The sequence below is a fragment of the Petaurus breviceps genome, unplaced genomic scaffold (genome assembly GCF_028583685.1).
Source record: "Petaurus breviceps papuanus isolate PSGF00001 unplaced genomic scaffold, PetGlider_PUasm1.0 156, whole genome shotgun sequence".
Lineage (NCBI taxonomy): Eukaryota > Metazoa > Chordata > Mammalia > Diprotodontia > Petauridae > Petaurus > Petaurus breviceps.
In genome coordinates this window covers 8,402,155-8,429,168 of record NW_027185720.1, presented here as the reverse complement: position 1 = coordinate 8,429,168, position 27,014 = coordinate 8,402,155, and the positions used below count along the sequence as shown (strand labels likewise).

Genomic DNA, 27,014 nt, shown 5'->3' with positions numbered 1-27,014 from the left:
GAGAGAGAGAGATGGAGAAAGAGAGGAAGAGAGAAGGAGGGGGAGAGAAAGAGGGAGGGAGGAAGAGAAAGAAATTAAAAAGAAAGGAAGAGAGAGAGAGAGAGAGAGAGAGAGAGAGAGAGAGACATGAGCACAGCAACCAAGATGAACAGTGTATGCGATATTCTGCCCTTGTAGTCCCTCACCTCTACAAGGAAAAGAAACATGCTCCACACTTCACATCTTTCCTTTTATCTCTTAATATTCCTCAGCTGAAATTCTCCTCCAATTACGCCAGTTTCCTTCCTGCCTCCACCCCCGCCTTCACCCTCTATATACTGTTTGTCCCAGCCCCTGTTCCATGCGATTTAGCCCTTGATTCTAGACTATCTCACAGTGCCCTCTAACTGTACTGTGCCCCATCTGTTGTCCCCCAACATACTCTCAAACATAGATTTAGAGCATCAATGAGTAGCTTCAAGAATATGTATATAATATATAATAAATGTACATACATGTGTTCACATATCTATGTATATCCACATGCATACATATATGTATATATCTGTTTATGTGCACATATACATACACTGAACTCACCTAAATTATTTTTACAAGTCAGTTTGGGGGACAAAAAGTTCCTGACCTTTTGTTAGAGCTAGGAAGAGCTGGATTCAAGTTTCACCTCTGACATGTACTACCTATGTGACCTTGGGCCTGTCACTTCACCTCTCTGTGTCCCAGCAATTAAGGTTAGTGCTCTGCCATGAGAGATGGATTTTTTAGCAGAAATTCCCTGTTCTAATAAAATCACAGATTTGCTCCCCAGATAGGTCTTGAAGCCTATTATTATATTATTATATCTTGAAGTATCATTTGAATTCAGAGTAGTTAAGGTGTAATTATATGTAAAATATGGTCATTGGTTTCAGTGCAATGGAAGGATACAATGAACATTGAAATGATGCGAGTACTTCACAGAATTCATTGTTCTCACTAAATAAGACCTAGCTGTATATGTGTGCGTGTGTGTATGTGTGTATGTGTGTGTATAGACACACACACCCATAGGGGAATCTGGATGGCATAGTAGATATAGTGCTGGGGCCTGGAGTCAGAAGACTCATCTTCTTGAGTTCAAATCCAGCCTCAGACACTTACTAGCTGTGTGACCTTGGGCAAGTCACTTCACCTTGTTTGCCTCAGTTTCCTCATCTGTAAAATGAGCTGGAGAAGTAAAGGGCAAATCACTACAGTCTCTCTGCCAAGAAAACCCCAGATAAGATCACAAAGAGTCAGACATGACTAAACAACAACATATATATTTATAAATATTATAATAAATGTATAAATACAAAGCATCTCATATACACACATATATTCATGTATTTATATAACACAATACTATACATTTACATATAACTCATAAGTACATATTCAATACAGACATAAATTTTTTATTGTTGTTCAGTCATGTCTGACTCTGTGACCCCTTTGGAAATTCACAATCTTTTCATTTACATTCACTAAGAGCACCAATGGACATAGACCAGAACTGCTCAGGATAGGCAGGCACGGGTGGGAGCGGAACCACTAGAAGTAGCCATATAAGTGAGATGACAGATCCATTGACAATCCAAGAAAGAAACAGTCAATCACTGAGCATTTATTAAGCACCTACTATATGCCAAAGACTGTACTAAGCACTGGGTATACAAGAAAGACACAAGACGTCCCTGCTCTCAAGGAGCTCTCAGTTGAATGGGGAAGGTAATATGTGAACAACTACATACAAAAGAAAATGCAGACGGGATAAATTGGAGGTAATTGAGAAAGGAGAGTCCCTAGTATTTAGGAAGACAGGGAAAGGCTCCCTGTAGGAGGTGGGCTTTGAGCTGCCCCTTGAAGGAAGCCTGGGAGCCAGGAGACTATTCCACACATGGAGTACAACCAGAGAAAATGCCTAGAGTCTGGAGATTAAGATGGAATAATCCTTTTGGGGCAAGAGAAAAAAAAACAAACTAGGGGCAGTCTGGTTCCTGCTAAGAACTCACATGTGTCGACACTCTGTGGTTGAGAAAGTGCTTTCTAGACAGCGGTTCTTTTCAATCTCAGAGCCCCATGGGCAGGAAGGACAAACATTACTATCTCCACTTTACAGATGAGGAAACTGAGGTTCAGACAAGTTAGCTGATTTTCCCATACTTGACTTAGAAAGTGGCAGGATCAGGATTGTAACTCCTGTCTGCTGCCTCCATGATGATTTCTACTCTACCGAGCTGTCTCTCAGAGAGTCAGTGATCTGTTAACCCTGAGTGGGACTGCTCACGTCAACAGAGGGACACACTTGTACATGGTTACTGTAGTGACAGGGATCATTGGTTAAGGGACTGAGAGTCAGTAAGACCTGGGTTTGAGTCCTGCCTCAGACTTACTAGCTGTGTGACCCTGGGAAAGTCATGTAACCTCTGCTACCTCTGTTTTCTCATCTGTTAAAGGAGACTGGACTTAACAACCTCTAAGGTCCCCTCCAATTCTGAATCCATGATCCTGCTTCCCAGTAAAATAACCTGCTTGGTTGGTCAATATGCCATTGTTGGCATCAGGAATGCCTGGGTTCAAATCTTGCCTCTTATCCTGACCAAATCATTAGCCAAGCTATGGTGGAAGGCTCTGGAGGCAGAAAACTCTGGTTTCAACCCTTCTTCTGACCTTTACTACCTGTATGACCTTGGGCAGTCGACAGCCTATCTGGGCCTCAGTTTCCTTTTCTGTAAAAGGAGAGAACTGGACCATTTGCCGCTTGAGGTCCCTTTGTATTCAAAATCTAGGAGTCATCAATGTAGCTTCTTTCTGAGCCTCAGTTTCCTCAGCTATGAAATGGGGGTAATAATAATCGTGTTTTCTTCCCAGGGTTGTTATGAGGCAATGTGTAATATGTTGCAGACACAGGTAATAGTAATAGCAGTACTAACATTTATATAGCATTTACTATGTAACAGGCACTGTGCCCTGGGCGGGGCAGGTAGAGAAAGAGAGAGAGAGAGACAGACAGATGCTATTATTATTCCTATTTTACAGATGAAGAAAACTGAGGCAAACGGAAGTTAAGTGACTTACCCAGGGTCACACAGCTACTAAATATCTGAGGTTGGGTTTGAAATCAGGTCTACCTGACTTCAGGCCCAGCGCTCTATCCACTGTGTCACCTAGCATAATTAAAACAGCCTTGAACTAGGAGTTGAAAGATCAGGGTTCAAGTGTCAGTATTGCTATTAGTGCAGTGCCTGGCAAACAGTAGGTGCTTAATAAATGCTTGTCGACCAGCTTGCCTCCTAGCAAGTGAGTAACCTAATCTCTGGGCCTCTGTGTATTAATCTATAAAGTCAGTGGGTTAGACTAAGGTCTCTCCTGTCTCCAAATTCTATGAGTAGTAAATAGTCAGATTTTGGACCAGTTGGTTCAACCAAATCTCTCAATCTGGTTTTTGCAGTATAGACCTCATGGCAGATTATTCTATAGATGTTGTAATGTTTGCATTTCTTTATCTCTTACCTCTATACATCTCCATTAGCCGTCTCCATGCATAATATATGCCCCTCCTCATCTCCAACTCAAGAGTTCCTTATCTTTCTTCAAATCTCAGTCAATAAACATTTATTAAACGCCTACTGTGCTAAGCACTGGGGATACGGAAAGGAGAAAAAAAAAACTAGTCCCTGTCCTCAAGAGGTTTACAATGTAATCTAAAACTCCGCTGAGATCCCCTATCTTATGCCAAGTCTTTGACTACTTGGGTTTTCTCCCTCCTAAAATCATCTTGTGTTTTCTTACAGGATCACAGGTCTGTAGAATTTGAGGACTGGAAGATGACCTTATGAGTCATTCATTCCAATTCCCCTCGCCCATTTTACAGATGAATAAGCCAAGGCTCACAGGCTTGCTCTAGGTACTCAGGTGGAAGAATTCAAACCCAGTCTTCCTGCCCCCCATTGTTCCTTCCACCATAAGATGCTGCCTCCCGACATAGATTTGCAATCTGGATACATCCTCTCTGTGGCATCCTGCTGTGTCTGTGGCTTTGGGGTTATTGTTAAGAATTTATAGTCTCAGTTTATGAAAGTCATTTTCTATGGATTTGGGTGTTTGCACTGAGCTAGAAATTCTCCTGAAACTCCATGTGCTTATTAAATTCACAGTCCAAAGTCCTTATTAAATATTGTTTCTTTTGTATCTCTGTTTAATTCAGGCATAGCTTTGGGCAAGTCACTTAACTTTGCTGGGCTTCAGTTTCCTCACTTGTAAAATGAAAAGGCTGGTCTTCCTGACCTCCATAGCCATGGTCCTAAGCCATTTAGCCTCCCTCAGTCTCAATTTCTTCATCTGTGAAATGAAGATGACCTTTCAGATCTAAATCTGTGATACCATGAGATACCATGAGCCAGCTCGACATTTATAAGCACTCAGTATTGCAAGGAATTTTCAGCCAAAAAAACCAAAACGAAACAAAACAGTCCTTGCCTTTGCTGAGCTAACCTTTTATTTGGGGGGCGGGGGGAGAGTGGTCAGGAAGGGAGATAAAATACATACATAAACATGGTGTCTGCCACATAGTAGGTGTGTAATAAATGCATTAATCAAGCCCTACTATGCACCTGACACGATGCTAAGTGCTTCCTGGTTGATAAATTGATTAAATAAATACAAGGAAGGTTTTATGTGGAGACAATAAGACTTGAAAGAAATGAAGGTAGAATTAACAAGATCTGGCCACTGATCTCAGTGAGAAAGGGAGGAAATAAGCATTTATTAAGTGCCTACAGAATGTGTATGCCAGGTACTTTACACACAATATCTCATTTGATCCTTACAGCAAGCCTGGGAGGTGGGTGCTATTATTTTCCCCATTTTTACAGTTGAGGAAACTGAGACAGAGTCTGAGACTTGGCCAGGGTCAAACAGCTAGGAAGTGTCTAGGTCAGGTTTGAACTCAGGTCTTTCTGACTCCAGGCTCAGTGTTCTGTCCACTGTCTCCTATGATTACTGAGGAAGAGGGAAGATCCTAGGTTTGACCCCAAGGTTGGAGACCTGGGTGAATGAAGGTTGCTGTCAGCCCTCTCAACACCTAGCCCAGTGCTTCCCACATGGTAGCTGCTTAGTAAATGGTTGTTAAGTAGAATTGACCTAGAGATTACAAAAGCCATGCTCCAGAATTTTAGTGTAAAAAACATGATTATTCAAGAAAACCTTGAATGACAGATCGCTTGGGTGTGGGAGACCTGGAATTGATCTATTATTCAAGGATGATGTCCTAGCTTTTTTAAAGACTGTATTTGGTATGTTAAGAAGACATTTCTTGCGACATCTTTATAGGAAAATCAACGGGGTCAATAAGATGTCATTTGCATCATCATAATTTAATGTCAGCAGTTGTCTGATGCTTCTGGAATATTAATCATCTCAGGCTTCTATAGCTGAGGGACTCACTAGGCTGGTGGGGAAGGGGAAAAATCACTGACTTAGGGCAATGGGGGTCATCAAAGACCTTTCACTGCCCACCCCCGTGACTTATAGTCTCATCCACAAAATGAGTTTCTGACGCTCCAAAGTTTCACTCATTGTCTTGTCGGTACGATTCCTGATGCCAGAACCAAGGGTTGTTAGGCTGCTGGTGGTTTTTCTTCAACTTGTTGATTCTAACTGTTCTAGGGCCCAGTGTCTAAAATCAGTCTAGTTCTCCTTTCACATCAGGCGATGTTGTGTCCAGTGTGACTGTTTAACTGTTATTGATTCACAAGGGTCAGAGAATATCAGGGCTGGGAAGCACTTTAATGGCCATCTAAGCCAGCCCTCACACGAACAAGAACTTTCTCTATAACATCCCTGGAAAGTAAACGATCACTTAGCTTTTGCTTTAAAAATATCCAGTAAGGGAGAACCCACTCACTTCTTCCCCAGGCAGCACAGTCTGCTTATGATCGGCTCTCATCATAAGGTCATTTTCCTTTCCTTACCTCAAACCAAAACGTGCTTCTGTGCCACCTGTAGCCATGTCTCCTGGTCCTGCCCTCTGGGGCAGAAAAGAACGAGGAAGATACCTCTTTGTATGTGACTGTGGCCTGTCTTCTTCTGCCTAAGGCTTCTTTTCTATAGACTCCAGGCCATGGGAGCTAAGATTTGGAACTGGAAGGGGCCTTCGAGGCCATGTAGTCCAATGCCCCCATTTTATGGAGGAGGAAAGTGAGGCCCAGAGAGAGCTGGAAGGGGCCTCAGAGACCATCTGGTCCCACCTACTTTGTCTGTCTGGAAAACCTGCCTTCCAGAGCCAGCCTTGGAGCTAAAAAGACCCGAGTGTGAGGACTCCTTCTGCCATATTGAATCAGAGCCATCTAGTCCAATCCCCCTTCATCTTAAAGACTGGGAAAGTAAGGCACAGAGAAGCTCACACATGGTCACACAGTTAACAGGCATCAAAAGCTGGATTCACATCTAGGTCTTCCTGATTCCAGCTCCAGGGTTCGATTCACCTTACCATGCTGAACAGATCACAATCTCTCCAGGTGCCAGGCCACTCTCTAAGAGTACTATCATTTACAGACAACTTGCCAATCTCCACTGGTACAGGAAGTTTGCACAAGGACCAGTTCTATACTAATTAAATTCATAGGTTGGGATCTGTCCACCCCACAAAACAACCTGATAGAAAAACTTACAAATAGACGTAATATCACAAAGCTTCATTTCACTGGTATTAGTGTGAAAAAGAAAATCCAAATAGGAAACATTTAGGACTGAGGGGAATTTTTCTCCTTCTGGTTTGGTTTTGATACTTGGCTCAGGACCAGATTACATGGCTCTTTATTTTAAAAGGTACTGGGGTGGAAAACAGACTTGGGACCGGCCCAACCAGTTCATTCATTTGGGGGAGTCATGCCAAGTCCCAATTATGCTAATCACGCCCCACACTGCATTTTTTCAGAATGATCTACATTCAAGGGGAAAGAAAGTTAAGTAGGCCCTTGCCAAACCACCCAAGTAAGTAGGATGTGGTAAAGACAAAGAGAGAGTTTCCTGCATCCAGTAACTGCCCCAAGGCCAGGCTCTGGGGCAAGGCTGCTGGAAAGTGTGATATTCCACCTAGCCTAAAAGAGACAAAGGTAGACTACCTTGGTGGAGAGGGCATTGGACCGGGCTTTGCACAGCCCGAGTTCTGGGCCCTGCCCTGCACATTCCTAGTCCTGTGGCCCAGGGCAACATGAATTAATCTCTCTGATCTTCGTCTTTCTCATTTTTAAAAAGCAGTTGGTCATAATTCCTCAAGTGCCTTTCCCTAAGGCAGTTATGGGGTTCAAATGGGGCAGAGAGGGTGGGGTGTTGGAAAGATGCCTCACTCAGGAGTCAGAGGACCTAGGTTCAAAGCCTTATTCTGCCACTAGCCTGTGTGACATTGTGAGAGCTACATTAATTTGTCCTAGACTCAGTTTCCTTTTCTGTCAAAAGAGGAGGTTAGACTAGGTAATGTCTGAAGTTTCTTCCAGCTCTAAAGCTTTGGTCGTAAGAGCTTCATTTCGGGTCTGATGAGTTGATATGCAGAATGCTATTAAAATAAAATATGCCATTGAGCTGATAAGAGAACAGTGCCCTCAGTCATGGGTAATGGGGAATTCCAAGGCTTTGAGGAAACTCCATTCTGCCAATGTACGTCAGTATCTTCTCTGTAATTTGGGGTCTTAAAGAGCTGCCGGTGGGCACTGAGGGGTTAGTGGACTTATCCAGGGTCACACAGTCAGGAGTTGGCAAAGGTTGAACTTGTACCCAAACTTAGCTAGTTTTGAGAGCAATCAATGAATAAACATTTATTATGTGCTAAGCACTAAGGATACAAAACAAGAGGCAAAAACTGTCTGTGTCTTCAAGGAGCCAGGTCAGCTGAATATCCAGCTGGGCCCCAGAGCCTTTTGGGTTGGTTATAGTAGGGACTCAGAGCCTTTAGAGAGGGAGGAAAGAGGGGAAGCTAGGTGGCACAGTGAATAGAGCACTGGCCCTGAAGTCAGGAGGACCTGAGTTCAAATCCAGCCTCAGACACTTGACACACTTACTAGCTGTGTGACCTTGGGCAAGTCACTTAACCCTAATTGCCCTGCCTTCCCCCCTCCAACAAAAAAAGAGAGGAGGAAAGAGAGGCCCACAGAGGTGAGAGGACTTGCCCAAGGTCACAAAGGTGGTAAGAGGCAGCATGGACACTAACCCCCATAACACTGACTCCAAAGCCAGCCCCCTTTCCTGTACACTTACACACACTTACATATATACATATACATTTGTGTGTGTGTGTGTGTGTGTGTGTATCCTTGTTGCTTGGTGGGCCTGAACAAACAAACTGGCCCACAGGAAACAGAAGGCATAACTCTGACCCCATTACCACAGTCTTACTAACCAAATAACACAGAAACATAGTATCATGGGTCCAGAACTGGAAGGGGCCTTAGAGACCATCGAGTCCAATGCCCTCGTTTTACAGATGAGGAGACCGAGGGCCAGGGAGGTGAATGCCTTACCCCAAATCACACAGATAATAAGCATGAAGGGGAGTTTGAACTGAGCCTACTCAGTATGTCTCAGAGGTACTAAGTTATTTACATTTATCAGCTCCCTTAGAATGTGAGTTCCCTGAAGACAGGAGGCATTTTTGTCTTTTTTTTGAGTCTCCAGCATGTTTGTTGACCGACTGACTGATTGTAGAGAACTTGTCTTCTTCCACTTGCTAAAAGGCACTGGGAAGAGAGCTGAATTTAAATTCCTCAAGCTCAGAGAGCATTGTGAGTTTTCTATATCTCCAATGCCTAGCACACAGTAGGCATTTCATCATTTCTTGTGGGGTGGAGCTGATTTGAATGCACCCAAGGAGCCTTCCCTGCCATGCTTGTAGCCCCAAGGTAGGACGTCGTAGGAATCGGGATGGGCAGGCTCGCCTACCAGCAGTTCAGGAGAGAGGGTGCTAATTAAACTCTAGGTTGGGGAGAGGCAGCCCAAGCTCCTCGGAGACAGACGGGCACAGATGGCAGCTCCATTGTTATGACTGCATTATTATGTTGTACAAGCTACCCAGAGGCTATTGATGGCAGCATGGTTTTGTAATCAATAATGTAAATAAGAAAATTAACTATTATGGGACTGCGTAAGATCTAGAGCAAAAGAGGTCCAAATAACCTCTGGGTTATTGGAAATATGGGGGGGGAAAGCATATTGGGTTAGGAGTCAGAAATCATGGGAATGAATTCTGGCTTTCTCACTTACTGTGTGACCCTAGATAAGTCCCTTGATCTGTCTAGGTCTCAGTTTTCCCATATGCAAAATGAGAGGTTAGACTAAATGGCCTCTAAGGTAGGTAGTTCCTATCTCTAGGTCTGTAATCTTATGACCTTAGGTTTCGTCCATTCAATTTGTTGTTGTTCAGTCATGTCCAACTCCTTGTGACTCCATTTGGGGTTTTCTTGGCAAAGATATTGGAGTGGTTTGCCATTTCCTCTTCCAGCTCATTTTACCGATGTGGAAACTGAGGCAAACAGAGTTAAGTGACTTGCTCATGGTCACCTAGCTAGTAAGTGTCTGAGGCAGGATTTGAACTCAGGTCTTCCTGACTCTAGGACCGACACTCTACCCACTGGCTGCCCTGCTCACTCATAGAATCCTAGATTTAGAGCTGGAAGGAAGTATCCAGTGCCACCACCTTGTTTTACAGATGAGGAAACTGAGTCTGGGAGAAGTTAAGGGATAGTAGAATCATAAAGACACAGAGTTGGAAGAAACCTTAGAGATGATGTAAGTCCACAGCTCTTCATTTTACAAACAGAGAAACTGAGGCTCAGAGGGGAAATTCACAGGATATCAGAGTCAGATGCAGAGCTGGCAGAGGCTTCGAAGGTCATGTGTTTCAACCTCCTCATTGTGCAGAGCAGGGAACTGAGTTCCTGGGACTGTAAGCTGGAACTTCTAGAGCCAGAAAGGCCATTTAATCTAAACCCTTCACTTTACAGAAGAAGACTAAGGGATTTAGCCAAGGTAGCAAATAACGAGGTGGGAGCTGAAGCCGTATTGGCTAGATGGCACCATACTGCAAAGAGTGCCAGGCCTGTGTGATAGTAATGGCAATTAAAGATTCCCCTGTATTGGCTTGGTTTTCAAATTGATTGTGTTAAAACCCAGAGCTTGTTAATCCCACCTGTGGGATGGGCTTGTTGATGTGAAAAGAAAGTCCTGAACTGGGAGGAGCTGGTGATGTAGATTTGGAGAGACACTAGAGAGAGGCGGAAGATCTTTTTGGAAGCAGCACCTCGTGGAGAGAGAGAGACTAAGAGAATTGCTGGTGGCTGCTTTGAATTGCCCTGGACTTTTGAGACCTGCCCCCTGAGCTGCCAAGGACTGAGGAGACATGGCTGTTTTGCTGGTACTTTGTCTGTCTGTTTTGATGTTATTTTGCCAGATTTGTCCACTGGTGAAAGACAGTCCTTTTGTTGAAGAAGTCCTGGAACCTGGCTGTTCGCTAAGAAGCCCTGAGACTATCCTGCAGACAGAGAGTGAATACTGTCCACTGGTGAGGGACAGTGCTGTTGTTGCAGGGGTCTGGAGACTGTCCTGCAGACAGAATGAATACTGTCCACTGGTGAAGGACAGTGCTGTTGTTGCAGGGGTCTGGGAGCCTTTCTGTTGGTTCAGAAGCCCTGAAGAAGGATTTTCTGGTTGTATGTTTACAGAAATCCTGGGAGAGGGTTTTGCTGATGTGTTCAGGGGTTCTAGGACTGTTCTACAGACAGAGGATGAATTCAAGAAGGGACTGGCAATGTATCTTATGGCCTTGCTAAGCCTTGTCTCCCCAGGAACTAAGATTGCTGAGAACTTGCCTCTTGTCAAGATGAAGAAAAGACCTCCATTTGGGTATTAAGTGCTGTGTCTAAACTTGATGTAACTCTGGGGTAGATTCAATTGTGATCCAGGGGTGGGGAACTTTTGACCTTATGTTTGGAAACTAATCTCCATTTGAGAAGAGGGGTTTTGTGGTGGACTTAATTAAGGTATAGCCTAGGGGTGGAGAAGTATTTAGAACAGAGACTTTGTAATTGATTGAATGATTGGAAGGTCCTGGGGTGGGGTAGTCCTTGGAGATTATTTAATCACACTTAGTAAATGCTGTATTTGGAATGATGTCATGTTTTGATCTTCTCTGTTCTTGGTTTGTCACTGAATAAAATGGAGAGCACCTATGCTGGTATTCTGAACCTTGGGAAGTTGCCTTTCTTTTGGCATTATATTACAGCCTGGAGTCAGGAAGACTCCTCTTTTTGAGGTCAAATCCAGCCTTAGACACTCACTAGCTGTGTGACCCTGGGCAAGTCACTTTACCCTGTTTGCCTCAGTTTCCTCATCCATAAAATGAGCTGGAGAAGGAAATGGCAAGCCACTCCAGTATCTCTGCCAAGAAAACCTCAAATGGGGTCATGAAGAGTTGGTCACTACTGAAAAGACTGAACAGCAACCACCTCTGATGACAAATCCAGTACTCTTTCCCACTGTCTGCCTTAGTTTCCTTATCTGTAAAATGGGATTAGCCATTTTACAGGGCTGTCATGGGGAAACGAGTAAGATGCTATCCATAAAGTACTTTGCTGACCTTAAAGGTTTCTACAAAACACCCCTGAGCTAAGCAGACCTGCCCAGGAGCCAGGAGGGTGGATTTGAAAATCCCACAGGAAAACCCTGCAGAATTCCCAACTCTCCCCCGACTTTCTGACAGCACAAAGTTACTAAGTTAACGAGCTGTCCCACCGGGCGCTGGCTGTGAATTCAGGTGAGCCTTCACTCAAGAGGCCACCAGGCAGGAGGCGCTTCTGGTGGGTAATAGGTGAGCAGAGCCTGGGAGGGGGCTGTGCCCGCTGGTTTTCCCAAGCCCAGGGAAGTATCTCTGAGTTGGTTTCTGCCTCTGCCTCTCTGCTCCCCTCCTGGTCACTGGAGAGTGCAGTAAAAGGCCTTTATGAGATTCTGGGCTCTCTTCCTACCCCCATTGTCCCTCTTTCCTGCTTCATCTTGTTTCCCCCTCCCCACAGGTCCCCAGAATTGGGTCTTTCTGTGTACACCCCAGCATCCCAGCAGTATGTTGATATGTATCACTTAAAATCTTCCAAATTATTTGTGGACCAATGGTTCCAGACACCCAAGGAACTAATTTTCTCAGTTATCTCTTTATTGTTCTTACTAACATTTTTGTGTGTGTTTCTGCTGTCAAGGCTGCCTTTCAAGGTTTCTGACCATCTGATGAGGTCCCCGACTGGTCACCACGGGGATCAGTACTTGTCCAAGTCCTTCAAGTAATTAAGTGGGATTCCAGGCTCTGGCGCCAAGTCCCAGGCAGAGGGAGAAGGTGTCAGCAGGTTAGAGGTGCAGGCTGGACAGCTCCTGGCTAGGTGGGGCTAGCCACCTCTCCCTTTGTTAATCTGTCAAGGATCCCCTGCCCGGACTTGAGTGAGATATGTCATTTATAAGTCAGGAAAACCTAGCAAAGTAGCATGATTGGGGGGTAGGGAGATTTCCAGGCACATAGAAGAGAAGCTTCGTCTAAAGTGCCCATTGACATTTCAGTATGTAATGTGTGTTTCAGGGACCAAAGACCCTGTAATGAGGATGAGATGCAGGGCTGGGGGTCCGATGGGGTAGGATGGTTGTTACCTTTAACCAAAAGAATATGATATCCTTTTTGTGACTTATCAAGGTGGAGGGGGGGGGTCCCTCATGAACACCTTTCATTGCAGAGGATCTGGGCTCTTGTGAGATCATAGGACCATATGAGATCATAGGATGGGAACTGACCTCAAAAGACAGCAAGTCTGATCCCTCACTCTACAGATGAGAGAACTGGGGCCCAGAGAGTACATGAAAAGCAGAAAGGGACCTCAGAGGCCATCTAGTTCAACACCCTCATTTTACAGATGGGGAAACTGAGGCCCAAAGAGGCCATAGGGAGATTTTAGATTTAGAGGTAGAAATGTACTAAGGCTATTAAGTCCACTCCCCCCTTATTTTTACAGATGAGGAAACTGAGGTTTAGAGAGGTATTTGCCCATGATCACCAATCTAATAAGTATCATAGGCGGATGTGAGCCTGTGTCTTTGTCTCTGACGCTCAGTGCTTCTTGTCCTTCCTCTAAAAAGAGAAACACTCTTGGCCCAAGGGATACCCACACCTGACAAGCATTATAAAACATGTCACAGGGCACATAGCCTTCACCCTGGAACATCAGCGTCCCCTCCTGGCTAGTGCCATCAGTAAGCTGTTTGCCCAGTTCTCTGGCTTCAGAACCCTGATCACTGAGACCTAAACGTGTTGGTGGAACTTTTCCTGCCTTGGGTTATTTCCTTTTCTACCTCAAGAGCTTTACTTTGATACTTCAAGTCTTCCTTCTGCTGAATTGAAGATTAATGTTTCTCATCCCCCCTTAGCTTCCCTCACTTGGCCCAGCTCTTCCCTCTAGACCTCTGTATAAGACTCCCGATTAAGGTATCCATCTGGAATGGCACTAGCTATCAGAGAAAGTTAGTCAGTTCTAACATGCAACTTGGACTTGTAACTTTAACAACATGGCACACCAGGATGGAGAGCCGATGTGGAAGGGCAATCCGTCATCCAACAAAGATGGCCCTATGCCTCATATGGTGCCTAGACCTTTGTCTTTTGAGTGTTTTCTTGTGAATGACCATGACTTGGTATGTTTTTCCAGGGAGGAATATGTATTCTATGGCTTCAGTCATCCCTAGGAAAACTTAGAAAACTGGCCAGATGCCTTGAGGACTACGCCCCTCTATGGCTACTTCCAGGGCTGGCACCCATATCCCCAAAGCCATAGTATTACCCAATCCTCCCCCCAACCTGCCATGTATCTCATCTCCCATCAAAACCTCATCTCCCCCCCAATCTCATTGGGACCCTGCTCACAGCTACTATTTTAGAAATTACCTATTAGAGGAGTGGGGGGAAATCCTGGAAAGCCTCAGGAACTCAAGGGTCTGGGAGGCTTGAATCCTAGCTGTAGCCCTGCTGCTTACTGAACAGGGCGTCCCTGAACTGGAGGGCGGCCCTCCCCTTTCTAGGACTCAGCTTCCTCAGGTCTAAAGCAAGGGGATGGGGGTGAATGATCTCTAAACTCCCTTGCAGTGTTAAGTTTCAGAGAGACTGATTGTTGTCAAGGGAATGAGGGCTATGGTGGCTTCACAAACTATCTTCCTGCTCCCAAGGCATTTGATTTTCAGATCATGAAATCACAGGTTTTAGAATAGGGAGGGTCCTTAGAGATCATTTAGGCCCAATCTCTCACTAGGAAACTGAGGCCCAAGAGAGACTTTCAGACTTAATCCACATGAATGAATTGCTAATTGTGGAATTGTGAATACCTGAATATGAAAGTAGGATTTTTTTTTGGAGGAGGTGAGTGTAATTGGGCAGGCCCCCTTCCCATCATACGATATAGAGGCTGTAAGCTCCATAAGGGCAGTAAGTACCCTTCTAAAAGTTTGTTTTTGTATCCCCAGTGCCTGGCACAGAGCTTTAAAGTCAATCAGTTATCCAAAAGGCATTTGAAGAAGCACTTGATACGTGCTCAGAAGTACACTGAGGGTGCAAATACAAAACTGTTACCGTCCCTTCCTGTTCCTCTGGGGTTGGGTCCAGCTCTTCATGACCCCTTTTGGGAGGGTGTTCTTGGCAAAGATACTGGAGTGGTTTGCCATTTCCTTCTCCAACTCATTTTACAGATGAGGAGACTGAGGCAGTCAGGGTCAAGTGACTTGCCCAAGGTCACACTGTTAGGAAGTGTCTACGGTCATCTTTGAACTCAGGACTTCTTGACCCCAGGTTGGGCACTCTATCCACTCTGCCACCAGCTGTCCCTATTCATTCCACTAGGAAGTACAGAATATTCGCAGGTAAGTAAATGAATTGAGTACCAGGCAGAAAGTAAAGAGATTTCCAAATGGACACTCCCTCTGTTCTCTGCCCTATTGCAAATGACCTGTAAAAAGAAGCTAAACCATTGGCTACAGAATTATATAACTCACACAGAGACTAAAAATGTGCTTTTCCTATTAGTAAAAAGGCTCCTCACTTGGCAATGACCTGACAGGTTTATGGGAGAGTAGGTGAAGCTGCCCTTGATCTTCCCAGGGGCAGCTTAACACCTGGTAAAGCTGCCAGGGAACCAGACATTGCTTTCTATTAATGCTGTGCCCAGAGGTGGGGCTGGGGGTGCTTAACTTTCCCCCAGCACAATATATGCCAGGACTGTAGAGGCTGGCCCAGATACAAGTCAACCCAGATGTCTGTCTCTGTTACTCTACACTCATACATCACACTGTGTGTGTCTAAAAAACCACACGTGTGGACCAGATTGCTAAAGGAAGCAGTGAGTAAAGGTGAAGGGGGCCAGGGATGCTCATGGAATCCCTAGGACATGTGCCCCCTCCCCACGAGGTCCCAGAGAGCTGTCTAGGAAGAGAATACCCAAAGATGGTAAGGTCACTTCATAAGGAAGGTGGGGCTGAAATTTTGCACCTCTAAGCCCCAAACTGAGATCCTCCACGATACAGCAGGAAGACTGTCAGACTTGAAAGGGAAGAAATAAGCATTATATGGCTTATATGTCAGGCACTGTACCAAGAACTTTTTACAAATATTATCTCATTCGATCTTAGTAGCAGCCCTATGAGATGGGTACTCTTATCACCCCCATTTTACAGCCGAGGAAACTGACACACATAGAGGTTAAGTGACTTACCTAGGGTCACACAGCTAGAAAGTAACAGGCTGCATTTGAACTCAGGGCTTCCTGACTCCAGACCCAGCATTCTATATTGAAATCTGGAATGCTTGAATCTGAATCTTCCCATTGGTACTCATGAGCTGTATCAGGGAAGGAGGGATGGAAGGAGTGATGTGTTCTTAACTGTTTTTGTCCACAAAAGGACAAGTCTGAAGATGAAGGATTTGGACCATCAAACCACTAAGCCTCAGTCTCCTCACCCTGTTAGTGAAATAGGAGTGGTAAGGGTGTTTTTTTTGTTTGTTTTCAGATGTTTGATACAGACCTGCAGTTTTCTCATTAGTCACAGAAAGCTGCCTGAGCACCTAGGTGGATAGAGCACAGGCTATGAAGTCAGGAGAACCTGAGTTCAAATCAGACTCCAGACATTTGCTAGCTGTGTGACCCTGGGCAAGTCACTTAACATCTACCTGCCTCAAAAAAAAAAAAGATTAAGGTTTAGAAAGTTATCCAAGACACTGAGGAGTGAGTTGCTTTGTCCATGATCCAACAGCCAGCGTGTGTCATTCAAGGCTCAAACCCAAGCCAAGTCTCCCTTTCATTCCACTATGCCTCCAATTAATCAATTAACAAGCATTTATTAACCACTAATGTTAAGTTCTGGAGATACAAAGAACGGTAAACCATCCCTGCCCTTGCTGAGCCTGCACACTGATGTGATCTAATTACATGAATCAATTAGGAAATGCCTTCTATTAAGACAAATCAGGTCCACAAGTCCACATAGTCCTACTATGTGCCTCATGGAGAGACAGCAACCGGTCGACAAGTGCCTACTATGCTCCAGGCATTGTGCCAACCTAGGGGCTAAAGAGATAGGTACAAGTGCTCTCTATCAAGTGGCTCGCAGCTCATGGGAAGACAAGAGGCAAACCACTATGTACAATTGAAACTGGAGACAATCAACAAAGTCTGAGCACCTTCTTTGAAATGTCTAGTCTCCAAGAGTTGCCTAGGGTACCAAGAGACAAGTGACTTACCAGGGCTACTTGGCCGCTGGGTATCAGAGGGGAGACTTGAACTTGGGTCTTCCTGGCTGGGTCTCCACACTGCTCTACCTCCCTGTCTTGATCTATGTAAGAGTGATATAAATGTCTACTCTAAGTCCGAATCTTGGTCAAGACCCTCCCACCCTAGTTAATTGCAGGAAGAAGTCTTATTCTCCAAGGCCACAGAGGAGCTGCAGAATGGAGTAATGATTCATAGTCTTGGACCAGCCTGAGCTGTTGGGCATCAAGAAGATACAGACTGTACGCCATCAATGATGCAACAAGAGAAATCTCCATTTGAATGTAAGGCGGTAAAGATGAAAGCAGTCTGGAAACCCCTGGCAGTGGGATGTTGGGGCTAAGGGAGGAGGCCAGCTTGGGGCCAGATGTGTGTGAAAGGGCCATGTCTGAACCGCAGCCAGTTTCCTGGCAATAAATCTGAACTAAGAATGAGGAGGGGTATGTGTGCCAGCCCACCCATTAAATCACATGTGATGATAAGAGGGGAGGGAAGGAGATGCAGATGTCCTAAAGGCCTTCACCTAGACCCTCCACCAGCCAAGCATGCTCTAGACATCCTCTATGACATGCCGGGTTTCCAGGGCTGGGGGAGGGTAGTATGTGTCCTGTTAGTGGTGAAAGAATTGGTGCCCAGACTTTCTTTGGCCCTTCCAACCATTCTCCTGTAGGGTCCTGGTCAGCTTTCTCTGGCATCTTAGTTAAGAAATGCCCCTAGGGCTTTGTTCCTTTCAGACAGATGGGCATATGCTACTGAAGGTGTGTCTTTGGATGTAAGCGAACCTCTTTCCCGAAGCACTGGGGCCTCCTGCCCATTATTTGACTTCTGAACAGATCTTGGTGGTGGTTCCTGGGAATTTAAGGCTGAGAGGCTGCTCTTGTGGTCTGCATGTACAAAACGCAGAGAAAACCCAGTGATGTTGCTACTAGGTCTGTAGCCCAAGAAAGGCCAGAGAAAGAGGAAACAGACCCATATGTATGAAAACATTTCTAACAGATCTCTTCATGGTGGCTTAGAAGAAGAAACTAAGAAGGTGCCTGTTAACTGGGGAATGACTGGACAAAGTATGGTGGATGAAGGCAACAGAAAAGTATTGTGCTCTAAGAAACGATGGTAGGGGCAGCTGTAGAGAAACTTTGGAAGACTTGTATGAACTGACCCAGAGTGAAGCAAGCAGAACTGAAGAACAGCTTAGACAATAACAAAAACTTTGTCAAGAAAATCATCTTTGAGAGACTCTGCCTGATGGACCAGTGATGACACAGGAGGCCCACCTCTTGATAGAGAGGGCATGGGTTCAGAGTGCAACCCCTGGGACCCATGTTTTAGATGTGGCTGCTGAAGGCACTTTTTTTTTTTCAACTATATACACTTGTTACAAAGGCTTGGTTTTTCTTCCTTATTCAATGGTGGGAGTGGAGGGAGGAGGGAAGGAGAAAAAATAGATTCTTGTTCATTGAACAAAAAGAATTTTTTTTGGAGGGGGGCAAGGCGATAGGGGTTAAGTGACTTGCCCAAGGTCACAAAGCTAGTAAGTGTCAAGTGTCTGAGGTCGGATTTGAACCTGACTCCAGGGCTGGTGCTCTATTCACTGTGCCACCTAGCTGCCCCCCAAAAGAAATTTAATTAAAAATGCAGGCAGAGGGGAATGAGGAGGGGGGAAATGAGGAGAAGGAAGTCCAATATATCACAAAGTATACAGGGCTAGCCTCAAGAGACATATGGAAATATTTGGCAACTAGGTGGTGGGATGAGTGTTGGACTAGGAGTCTGGAAGACCTGGAAGACCTGGGTTCAAATCCTACCTCAGCCACTAACTGTGTGACCCCCCAGCAATTCAATTCATCTCAGCGTCATTATCCTTATCTGTAAAAGGGGGATTGTGGTGAGAACTGAGCTAGATAATACAGCCTCGTGCGGGAGACAGCAATCACTCAAGAGACATTTATTAAGCACCTACTGTTTAATAGACACTATACTAAGCTGGGAAATAGAGACATAAAGTGCTATAGAAATGCTGGCTATCATGATCATTTTCATCCCAATCTTAACTCTGCTATTTATTAGCTGTGTGGTTTTAGGCAAAGTTCTTAATCTCTCTGGGCTTTAGCTTTTATTGTTTTCCTTTCAGTAAAGTCAGAAAACTTGAATAAATGGGAAAATGGGGATTGTGTCCAAAAAACTTGTTAAGAAGAGGCCTTTCAGAGACTATCTAGTCTAACTCCCTCATTTTACAGTTGAGGAAACTGAGGCCATGACTGGATCAGACCACTGGGGGCTGCTCTGAAGTGTAGGCCCTCTCTGGGCCTCAGTTTCTTCATCTGTAAAGTGAAAGGGGTCGGCCACAAAGGGTCATTTTAGTTCTAAATCTTATGATTCTATTACCTGTTCAAGTCACTCAACCAAATCGCTCTCACTCCTTCCCCCCCCACATCTCCCTTTCTGAGTTAATCAAAGCTGTTGAAACAGCTTCATATCTACTGGAATGCAATCAACTTGGTAGGTGCCAATCTTGCTCTGCGAGCATTCTGGATGCCAACCAAGTAAAACAGCAGGAGAAACTGTCCTGAAGCAAGATGTAATTACCTCTATTGAAACTGGCTACCTCTCATCCCCTACCGGCCCCTCCAGCTCCTTGGGAAGGATGTTTGGGCTTCCTTTGACGAGCATGCAAGGTGAGAGCTGAGTCTAGTTTGCAAATTCATTGGAAACATAGCCCCTTGGCATCACAGTTAGCCTCGAAATGGCAGAGAGCGCTAAATGTGCCTCGCTGCCTTGTCTGGTCCCCCTCTCTGTGACCTCCCAGCTACCGCCAACCTCCCAGCTTTCCTAGAGCCTGCTACAGGGGAGCTTATTCCAAAGCCAATCTTTGCAGGGTCTGAGAACACAGGGACATCTTTTCATGCCTTGATTAGGAAGCCTTCTCAGCAGGGTATCTGCTGCTCGTGCTGTTGTTTGAGAGGCTAATTCACACACACACACACACACACACACACACAATCTCCCTATGGGAACAGCAGCAGGAATGAGAAGGGGACACACAGGGAAAAAGGGTGATCTGTCAAAGGGGTGGGATGGAAGATGGGGAAGCAGGTGGGAATGAGGTGGGCAATGATGCTCTGGGTCCAGGAGAAGAGCAAGCAAGTGGAGAGGTGTGCTTCAGAAGGGTAGGGGACATGCCTTGAATACAGACAGGAGAACATAGGAGCTAGAGGGAAAAGATTAGGAAGAAGGAAAGCGAGAGAGCTTGGACTTGTCATCAGAAGCCTACCTTGGAAAACAATCCAACATGGGTCAACAAGCATGTATGAAGAACCATGCATAGAGCTGGGGACACACAGACTACACAGACCAAAGAACCTACATTCTAATGGGAAAGACGTCGGCACACATACAGGTGTGGAGAGAATATGTGGAAAGCCTGAGAGGCCACAGGAAGAACAGATGCTGGGTGCAAGAGAGAAGGAGACTTTCCCCAAAAATGCCTTCACCTCTGTTACATATTTCCTATTTATCTTCCAAATAGCTTATACATATTTGTTTGCTTGTCAGCTCCCTCCTTCGACTGTAAGCTCCTGGAGGGCAGGGGCTGTCTTTTGCCTCTTTTTTGTATCTCCAGAGTTTAGCACAGTGCCCAGCACATAATAGACAACTAAAAAATGTTTGTTGATTAAGTTGTTTAGAGGCCTTAGAGATCAGCATTGTACCATGGAAAGAATGTTGGATTTGGAGTCAAGGAATTTGGGTTCAAATTCCAACTCTCCCAAATTGTTACCTTCTGAACCATAGTCAAAATGATTTCACACCTCCCTGAGCATTGGTTTTCTCATCTGTTAAAGGGTCAGACACAACTGCTTCTAAGATTCGGTTCTAAATCGATAATCCTGTTATTACCTGTGTGACCTTAGCCAAGTTATTTCAACTCTCTTGGTTGAAATGACCCCAGACAAAGATCCCTTCTGCCTTTAAATATGGTCCTAGGTGTGATCCCTAGGGTCCCTTCCAACCCTAAGATTCTATGAACTGGCCCAATGGACTTGGTTTCGGTTCCGGCCATGTTCAAGGGTATTTCTATGTGGCTAGGGTATCCTTAGGGTCATTTCCTCGGACACAAATCAAGGTAGAGTGGGTGCCTCCTAAGTTCTTTTCTTCCCCAGGGGAATCAGTTTAGTACCGATGGTGTCCATTGGGTGTCTCTTGGAATCAGATCATGCCTTCTATCCATAGACAGAGCTCCTGCCAAGTGGGAAATTTTTAATGATATGAGCTGGCATTTTTATATCATTCTACAGCACAAACCATTTCACATTCATTATCTCATTTAATCTTTATAATAGCTCGGTTAAGTTCCTCAGTTCAAAGAAGCACAGAAGAAAAGAGCTCCAGATATGGAAAAAAGAAAATCCGGGGTCCGAGTGCAAGGAGTGGAAGGATTCGAACCCAGGGCACAGGTGAAGAAACAGGCTAAGAGGAAGCCAGTGACTTGCCCAGGGTTACACAGCTAGTAAATGTCTAAGGTGGGATTCAAACCCAGGTTTTCACTACCAGTTACTTACAGGGGTTCTTAATATGGAGTCCTCGAACTTGTTTTTCAAATATTTGGATCACTATAGTTCAACAGAACTAGTTTTCTTAATAAGTGTGTATTTCATTTTATGCGTTTAAAAACATGATTCTGAAAAGGGGTCCTTGACTTCCCCAGACTGTAAAGGGAGCCATAATACAAGAAAGGTAAGAATCCCTGATCTCACCTATGCCTGGAGAGGAATCTTCCCTACAACATGTCTTTCGAGCGATTATCCAGGTTTTGTTAGGAAACTTTCAGTGATGGGGAACTCATTACTTCCCTAGGTGACCCATTCCATTTTTGTATAACTCTCACTAATGAGAACATTTCCTTGAGATGATAGATGTAAACATAGAAACACAGAGATATAGTGAGAGATGGATGGATGAATGATGGATGGATGGATAGATAGATAATAGACAGAACATTTATTAAGCACTTGCTGTTTGACAGACACTGTGCTGGTGATACAAATGAAAGAAAGCTGGACAGCCCTGTTCTCTATAGCGTATATTCTCATGGGGGAAGAAAACATATAAAGAAGCCCTTGAGGGATATGGGGTGGGATGGCTGCATGTTTCAGGGGATGCTGTGGAGCCCTGAAAGTGGGAAACCTAAGGCAAAATCTGGAGCAGCATTAGTATTTTATGATGGGGAACAGATAGAGGCGATGGCAAGAATGAGGACATTAAGCTTTTCTGGCTCTTTGTATCCCCCCTACCTCCCCTTGCCTGCCCACTTCCCACAGTTCTTAGTTCTAACATCTCTGAGCCCAAACAGAATAAGCTGGATCCTCTTTAAATACTCAGGGGATCCCCTTCCCCACCCCAAGGCTCCAGGCACTCCCAAACCACTTCCTTTTCCAGCTCATTTTACAGACGAGGAAACTGAGGTAAACAGGGTAAAGTGACTTGCCCAGGGTCACACAGCTAGTAAGTATCTGAGGCTAGATTTGAAATCAGGTCTTCCTGACTCTAGGCCCAGAGTTCTATCCACTGAACCATATAGCTACTTTTCAAAGTATAAAAATAATAATAACATGTTTACATTTATATAGCATTTTAAGGTTTGTGAAGTCCTTTACAAATACTTTCTCATTCTATCTTCATAGCAACTGGGAAGTAGATGCTATTTTCTTCTTTTGTTTGTTTAGTATTTACATTTAGTATTACAACTGATTCTCACATAGTAGGACCCTGAGACCTGTTCATCCCTAATCCCTTCAAAATGATCTGGGTTCCCAGGAACTCAGATTACCCAAGGGGTTCTTCACCATTTTTGTGTCACTGACCCCTCTGGCAGTCAATCTTGTGCACCCTCAGAATAGTGCTTTTAAATGCATGAAAATAAAATATATTTAGATTACAAAGGAAGCCAGGTTTTTAAAATATAATTATCAAAATATTAAAAAATAAAGTTCACAGGCCCCAGGCTAAGAACCTCTGGATTTCTGCTACCCACTTGCTATCTGTATGGGGAGAAGAAAGGTTGGGATCTCCTTGGTGTGACTGGGACAGGGCACCAGCAGCCTCAAGCTTCGTGGATCCCAGGGATTTCTAGGATGGAAGTCTCAGAGGGCCAGAAGGAGGTCCCAAAGGCTCTGCCCATAAGGGTGTGGGGGCTGTGGGCCTGAAGCTCCTCCAGAGCTGCTGGCCAAGGGCTTGGTCAGAGTCCTTCCCCCTCTGCCCACATTTTCCATTTTAATGAACTTGTTAAGTTTGTCTCCCTAATTAGCAAGAACAGGTTTTGCTGCTGCTGGATCACAGTGGCAATTTCACCTGAGGTCAACTGACTGGCTGTGTTGCCAGGAGGAACTCCTCCATAATCAAAGCCAGGGCAGCCCTGGCAGAAAGTCACTCCAAGGTCTTCCCAAGCCTGATGTTAGGATCATGGATTTAGAGTCAGAAGGGACCTTGGAGTCTAAACATTTAATTTAATAATTTAATTTAACTATTTAATTTTACAGGTGAGGAAATTGAGGCAGGGAAATTAAACTAGGGGGCTTGCTGGATAGACCACTAGACTCTAGTCAGGAAGACTTGAATTTGAATCCTGCCCCAGATGTTTGCTAGCTCTCTGAACCTGGGCTTAAGCCTTTCTGGGCCTCAGTCTCCTCATCTGTAAAACTGAATAGTAAAGAGCAAAACTGATTGAAGATATAAACAGCCACTACCTCACAGGGCTGCTGTGGGAACCAGATGTAATAACATAGAAGTAAATATAAATGCTAGTTGTGACGATGATGGTGTTGGCCTTGTTCTGCTGTTTCCTACTCTTCAGGACCCCATTTGGGGTTTTCTTGGCAAAGACACTGGAGTGGTTGGCCATCTCCTTCTCCAGCTCATTTTACAGATGAGGAAACCAAGACAGAGTTAAGTGACTTGCCCAGGGTCACACAGCTAGGAAGTGTCTGAGGCTGATTATGAACTCAGGAAAATGAGTCTGCCTCCAGGCCTGGCGTTGTGTACACTGCAGCACCTAGCTGCTCAATCTAGGATCTTAGAAGCATGGATTTAGAGCTCAGAGTCATCCCTCTCCTCCTCCCCTCCTTCATTTTACAGATAATATGAACCAGGACTTTCACTGTACGGTACAGGTAGAACTTATTTCATTGTCATTGTTTCTTCCCATCCTCCCCCTCTCCTAGGACATCTCAGAGAAGTTAAATGATCTTGTTCAACACCAGGCATGTATGGTAGAGTCAGGATTTGAACCCAAGACCTCTGCCAGTAAATCAATCCATTGCCCTCTTCAGAGCCCTAAAGAAAGAAGGGACTTTGGACATAGGAAGTGGCTGTGTTGACTGTTCTCTCTGGAGGGAAGCAGGGATCTCTTGACTGGGGAAGTTAGAAAGCCATCTCTCTGCTGTGGTGTCCCATCTGCATATGTAACAGGATTTGCTTTGCTTTTTCAATTGGGGATCGTCTCCTCAGTTCTGAAGCTTAGCTCTAGGGAGCATGGAGGGGAGCTCTGTCCTCTCTATCCTTCCCATCTTTCCAGTCCTCATTGTAACTGCTGGGGTTACTATGTTCTCTACATTTCTCTTAAATGTAATACTGGCCTGGCCTTTTGGGAAGTTACCCAGAATGGGCCATAAATCATTATAGCTTATATCTTATATAAAGTAGGGGAGGGTAGGTGGTGCTACAGTGGATTGTGTCCTGGAGTTAGGAGAACCTGAGTTCAAATCCAGCCTCAGATACTTACTATCTGTGTGACCCTGGGCAAGTCACTTAACCCTGATTGCCTTCAAAAAAAAAAAAAAAAGAAAGAAAAGAAAAAGAAAGTACTCAGTTGAATCTCACAATGACCCAGCGGGATAGATGAGTTTTTTGTTTGTCTACTTTTTACTAGATCTGTGATAATATAGGGAACTCCCAGTGAGGCAATGCCTTCCACTAAGGCAGATGAGCACCTGCTCTGTTTTATAGAGATGCCTGGCTAACTTAAGTGACTTGTCCAGGATCACATAGCCAGTATGTACAGACTTCCTGACTCTGAGGCCAGACAACTGTGCCATGCTGTCTCACCATTAGAAACCTTAAGATAATATGTAACCTCTAGCTGTCATTATTAATAATAATAAGAAGAAAAATTTGGTTCTAGGCAAGACATGATGAAAGCTTTCATTTATCAGAGTCTGGTCCTAGGGCAGAGCCCAAGATTCTGGTGGGGGAGAGATGGAGATGACGATTGGAGTGGAGGGCGGCCAGGTGGATAGATCCATCCACCAACTCTGCTATTGCGTGGATTTCTAAGCCCAACACCCCCAGAACCCCTGCCCCAAGGAGCTTACATTATGTTGAAATCTACAGTAAGTTTTTTTTCTACTGGCTCTAATCCAAATGTAGGTTAGGTTACATGGCCTGGGAAGTCCCTACCAACTCTGTAATGTTAACATTTTTTTAAACTTTATCTGTAAGTGTCCCTCACTGACCCTTGGGTGGGCAGGCTGGCCTGTTCAAACCTAACAGGCATGCCCCTTGGATAAAATATGTCAAATGAGCCAAGATGGGACCTGCAGATTATATATACGTATATATATAAATAGGTAGATATCACATATAATATATGTATCTACATACATATAACATATGTATATGTACATATACACATGTATATATCATATATACATATGCAGATGTATAATTTATATATTATATATTTATGTGTGTATATGCATATGTGTGTGTGGTTTTTTTGGATGCAGTTGTGGTGAAGTGACTTGCCCAGGGTCACACAGCTAGTAAGTGTTTGAAGCCAGATTCAAGCTCAGCTCCTCCTGACTCCAGAGCCAGTAATCCATCCACTGCACTACCTAGCTGCCCCTCATATTTCTTTAAGTACAAAAAAAATCCAACCTGGTATAAGGGGGAGGAATGAGGGAGGAAGGATCGGAGGAGAAGGTTTGTTCCCTTTCCAATAATGACCAAACTTCTCATGTCCTTTGCCAAAGCAAAGCACTTTTGCTGTGTCCCTGGCAGCCAGAGGGTGCTGCCTGGCAGCACTTTTGTTTATACTTAGATCTTTGTCCCTTACATCAAGTTCCTTTTTTTTTATCCAGCAGAGCAAAACAAATGTTCTGTGTTCCTCAGCAGAGGAAATCTGGACCTGGGAAGTGTGTGATAGGGAGACAGAGGGCCCAGAGGAGCAGGCCTGTCATGACACAGGAGGGGGAGATGGGAGAACACTGAATGGAATGCCTTGCAAAGCCCACACATGAAAACAGGATGAGCCCATCTCTCTGGTACGTGATTTGCAGTTGGGTTTCAAGATTTTAAAGAAAAATTTTAAGAAGATCTTCATTTTTCCTGGAGATATGAATCATTCTATTCTTGCTTCCTCTACCCCTCTAAGGGTATGTGCACTCATTTCTGTAAAGCCAAGGTCACTGGCAGGATCCTAGATTACAGCTGGAGGGGACTTTTGAAGTCATCTCATCCAACCGCTTTGACTGACAAATGAGGAAACTGAGGCCCACGGCCATGAGATGACCTGACCAAAGGGAGGGCATTTAGGTGTCCCTGCTCCCATTCAGTCTTCTCTTCTCCAGCCTGTGAACATCTCCAATAGAAAGAAAGCATCCAATAATTAAAGGATGGCTTTATTTTTGGCTTTTATTCCCAGCACCTAACAAGATTCCTGGCATACAGCAGGAGTTTAATAAATGCTCGTAGGATTGAACTGAGTGAAAATGAACGTTTTTCTCCGAGATTTCCTTCTGTTTATAGTGTGTATACATATGTATAACTATATATGCATATATGTTTGTATGTATATGCATGGACACACACATGTTTTGTTGCTCAGTTAGGTCCTATTCTTTGTGACTTCATTTGACAAAGATCCCAAAATGGTTTTCCATTTCCTTCTCCAGCTCATTTGACAGATGAGGAAACTAAGGCAAACAGAGTTAAGTGACTTTCCCAAGGTCACACAGCTAGGGACTGTTTGAGGCCAGCTTTGAACTCAGGTCTTCCTGACTCCAGGCCTGGTGTTCTGTACCACGTAATGGCATGCACATACATATATCTTGTATGTACAATTTATACACACACATATGTATATGTATATATTCTCTCCCCTAATAGAAAGTA

General features: G+C 44.5%; 1 protein-coding gene across 1 annotated transcript in view; it reads right to left on the bottom strand.

Annotated features, from left to right (window-relative positions):
* The window catches only part of ABTB3 (ankyrin repeat and BTB domain containing 3), a 312,820-nt gene that overhangs the window by 111,687 nt on the left and 174,119 nt on the right, over nucleotides 1-27,014 (bottom strand). The window lies entirely within an intron of this gene.